The 4,674-nt window shown below is 42.4% G+C and overlaps 1 pseudogene; it reads right to left on the bottom strand.

Moving 5' to 3' along the window:
* Positions 1-1,343: 1,343 nt before the first annotated feature.
* Positions 1,344-1,893, bottom strand: LOC123828598 (annotated as a pseudogene).
* Between the last annotated feature and the right edge of the window lie 2,781 nt (positions 1,894-4,674).

Here is a 4,674-nt window from a genome sequence, read left to right as displayed (position 1 = left end):
AAAATACATAAAATAATTTTAGAATCATGATAATATTACAATGAACAATAAACTTATTACTGCTAAGAGAGTAGACCCTAACAGTTTTTATCACAAGAAAAAAAGATTCTGTAACTGTGTATGGGGACAGATGTTAATTAGACTTAGTGTGGTGATCATTTTGCAACATATACAAATATGGAGCTGTTAGCTCACGCTCTGAGAATCTGTCTCTATTTTGCTTGTTCATTTTGTTCAATTAGACACGAGTAAAATCTACGGTATTTGACTTTCTCTGACTGGCTTATTTCACTTAGCATAATGTTCTCCAGGTCAACCCATGCTGTCACAAAGGGTAAAATTTTCTTCTTTTTTATGGCCAAGTAATATTTCATTGTGTAAATTTACCACAGCTTTTTAAATCACTCATCCAGTGATGGACACTTGGGCTGCTTCCAGGTCTTTGCTATTGTAAACAATGCTGCAGTGAACACAGGGTGAGTATATTCTTTAAAATCAGTGTTTTGGGTTTCTTCAGAGAACTTCCTGGAAGTGAGATTGCTGGATCATAAGGCAGGTCCATTTTTAATTTTTGAGGCAACTCCATACGGTTTTCCATAGTGGCTGCACCAGTCTGCATTTCCACCAATAGTGCAGTAAGGATCCTTTTCCTCCACATCCTTACCAGCATTTACTGTTTGTTGATTTCCTGATGATAGCCATTGTGACAGGTGAGAGGTGATATCTCATTGTGGTTTAAACTTGCTCCTCTCTGATAATTAGTGACACTGAGCATCCTTTCATGTCTATTGGCCATCTGTGTGTCTTCTTTGGAGAAGTGTCTATTCAGAGCCTTTTCCCATTTTTATTTATTATATATATTTTCAAAAGCAAAGAGCAATTTTAATTCCATCTTCAATATGCCAATGTCATGTATCTAGGATTGGTTCCTGGGTTCTGTTGCAGAGAGGAAATGTGCACCATGTTGGTGGTCATTTTTTAGGTGTGGATTTATGTTTAACCATTTGGTGGTGGCAGAGTAAAGGCAGGTGCTTAAGAACACAACTGCCTCGATGAAAGGGTCCTAGACAGGAAGGTGTAAGTTTGTGCAGAAATCTTGATAATCTTTAGTGGTTAAGGACAACTTCATGCAACCAAATAGCATGAAATTAAATCAGTCACTTTAGAAAAGGCTAAAAAGTGTTTGTTTTTCTTAAGCACAAACAGAGGACTGCAAATAATGTGCATGCACACTGGGGTTCTGTTGATGACAACAAGGGCTGTGTTGGTTCCCATCAAATCCAGGAGTAGCAGACAACCAAACACACAGCGTCCTTGTGCTTTCTCTGAGCACACCACATCCATTATGGAAGCCAGGTCCCTTCACTGGTTTTCTGTAAGTCTGAACTGGTGTTTCTGGTGGCATTGCTATACCTCCACCTCTGGCAGCTTTTGCTTTCCTCTTCCTTGCAGCCCTTGTTATGTCCACCTCCTGGAGATTTCAGAGACTGTTTAAGGATTTCTCTGAAGTATAGGATTTTCCTTTCCAAGCCAGCTTTTTTTCTTCCTTTTGCCTTTTCCATTTTCTCTGCCCATCACCTTCGGCCTCACTGCCCACAGCTGCAGTGCGCCCGCCCCTCAGATTCTGAAGAGCCCCCTTGCTGAATTGCTTTACATCCAGTGAACTTTACTCCTGGGTTATTTTCTATTTCCCACAACCCTTCATTAAATCCTTCCCGGGTGTTTGGCTTTCCAAACTCATCTTTGTATTCCTTGACTGGAGAAAGGTCTTTGGGACCTAGAAATGCAGTTTCATGGGTGCTTAAAGGGAAGTCAGGATGCTTGTTTGCTGGCAGCTTCTCTGGCCCCTCTGGGAGTTCATCTGCCCAGTGGCCAGTGTGGGCAGCCCTTCATCTTGGGAACACAAGTCAGAGAAAGACATGTGACTTCACTCATATGTGGGCTTTAATGAACAAACTGAACTAACAAGCAATGTAGGGACAGACACATGGACAGAGCAGGCTGGCAGCTTTGGGGCAGATTGCATGGTGGAGTGATTGAGCATAAAAGATAAAGTGTTAGAGATGGGAGAGAGGGACCTGTGTCAGGAGGCCTTCCTCCCCCACCTGCTGCTTGACTTGCTCACAAGAGAATAATTCAAGCGAGAGATAACACATATAGTGGCAATGAGGTAACAGGTTTATTTATGAAGTACATACAAGCACGAAGCCATAGGAGGCACCTGGCTAGTCTCAATACCCCACCTATAGAGGAAATAAAGTTGTTGGTAAGTTTGTCCTACACACTTGAGCCAAGGCTACAAGTGGATACTTAGCTAATCTAAGTGCGCTGACTACTGGGGTTCGGGGTTTATGTACCTCAGCTGGCTTCTAGGTTCCCTTCCTTCTCCCCTTTGGGAATAATGTACACCTACAAAGACTTTCTCTCTCAGTTAGTAAAGGCTCTTTGTCTCAGTTGGTGAAATTGTTACAGAAGCTCCCTTTCCCAGCATAGAATCTCAAGGACCGTACTCACTTCCTGTACAATTCCTGCTTGTGACATTCAGGATGCCCGGCAATGTGAGATCCTTACAGAAGCCGCTTTCCTCAGTACCGTCTTAGGGACTCTCCCCTCCTCCTGGGCTGTTTTGCCTGTAGCTCTGGGCACAGCAAGCTTATCAAACCCAGCCCAGGGCTGCTGTCAGCTGGTGAGATAGGTCTTCCTCTGCTCCTGGCCTCCTGTGTTACATTCTTGGTTAGACTGTAATGGCGAGGGCCCTGCCTTTATTTCCCCTCTGGCTGCTCATTCCTAGCTGCTACCAAACAAAAGAACTTAAAAAAAAAAACAACAAACTACGAGGACAGAGGACAGATCAGTGGTTGCCAGGGTGGAGGGGTGGGGGAAGGGTTTAGCTAAAAAGGAGAAGCAGGAGGGACATACTGGGGGACAGACCTGTTTGCACCCATGTGTGCTCTTGATTACAGAGCTCTATACATTTCTCAAAACTCAAAGAACTGTGCACCCAAAGTAGTGAATTTTAGTTTGCTTCATGTAAATTTTTAAAAAGCTGAAAAGAATCCACAACTGAATAAGTTTAATATATGCTGACCTTCAACTTAACAACATCAGAAAGTCTTCCTATGTGGAACTGATATCAGTTATCCATGATAATTAATTAAAATGAAATAAAATTAAAAATTTGATTCCCCAGCTGCAGTTCAAGGGCTCACAGCCACAGGTGGCTTCTGTAGTAGGTGGTGTGGCTCCAGAATAACTAGGATGAGAAAAGAGGGAATTCTGTGTGGTGAATTGGGGAGGGCTCACCTGTGAAATTCTAGTCCAGAGCGAGGCTTTTTATTTTTTATTTTTTAAAAAGATTTTATTTATTCAGTTTTTAGAGAGGGGAATGGAGGAAGAAAGAAAGGGAGAGAAACATCAATGTGTGCTTGCCTCTCATGCACCCCCTACTGGGGCCTTGGCCTATAACCTAGGCATGTGCCCTGACTGGGAATCAAACCTGTAACCCTTTGATTTGCAGGCCAGTGCTCAATCCACTGAGCAACGCCACTCAGGGCCAGAGCCATGCTTTTTAAATGTGTCTTGTCTTGGGTGGGAGGAGGTCTGTGACTGTAGTTTCAATTTAAAAAAAATTATTGATTTATTAAAATTATCTTTCTTTTTTGTATAATTTTATTATTTTAAATTCTGTGAATATATCCATTTTATTTAATTTGAAAAATTATTAGTATTTTATAAGTATCTGTTGTGTTTACTAATCTTTTTGATTATTCACAGGGGACTTAGATTATTCATTAGGGGACTTTTGTTCATCTGGAATTATCTTTGTTATCCCTGTTCTCATTTCCTTGACTTTGGTCTTTGTTCTTTTTCCAGCTGTTGTGTTGCATGATTCTCCCTGTTCCTTTGAATGTTTCTTGTCCCCCAGCAAGTGTGCTCAGAGGCACACATCATCCCTTCAGTGCTGTGTTAGTGAGTCCTACAGATTTCAACATCTCTGTGGTTCAGTTTTAAATATTACTTAATGTGCTTTCTGCTAAGAGTTATTTAGTAATACATTGATGCAGACTCCAACCAGCAGGGTCCATGGTGTTGTGGATGCAATCAACAAATTCACATGGACTACAGAAGTCCTGTGGAGAAAAGGGATGGCATGGCCACTCTCTGAGTGAGAGAGCACCCTGACCCTTGCCTGGACAGGCTTTTATTGCTTTTCTGGGAGCATTACATCAAGGAAGGCCTTCATTCATCATTGTCAGGCAGTAATGATCAAACAATAGATAACATCCAAAGAACTATGAGGGCTTATTCTGAGTCAGAGTTGGTTAGCTAAAGGGCTATAAAACTTTGGAGAACAAACTCACTTCCTGCTTGGACCCTTATCAGAAAATTGAGGACATTCTTAGCAAAGCAGGTTTCACAGGACTTTATGCATTCTTTCTTAGGCCTGATCGCCTTGGGGAACTGCCTGTTCCTGCCCAGGGCTGCACAGCCCTCCGGCATTTTTCAGGCTTAAGTCAGGCAGGGGAAGTGAAGCCGCAAAGAGATTAGGGGACTTTGTGTAGACAGAATGAGGACTCAGGCTATGTCAAAGCCAAGGGGTGAGGGTCCATTAGCCTCTTTTTGTATAGCTGCCCTACTCCTTCCCTGAGGGCCCCTTCATGACCATGCCTATCT

Source organism: Phyllostomus hastatus, unplaced genomic scaffold (assembly GCF_019186645.2).
Source record: "Phyllostomus hastatus isolate PE091 unplaced genomic scaffold, TTU_PhHast_1.1 phas_contig_98, whole genome shotgun sequence".
In the NCBI taxonomy this organism is placed as follows: Eukaryota; Metazoa; Chordata; class Mammalia; order Chiroptera; family Phyllostomidae; genus Phyllostomus; species Phyllostomus hastatus.
Note: the sequence above shows the minus strand (reverse complement) of the source record. Positions and strands in the feature narration are given on the sequence as shown.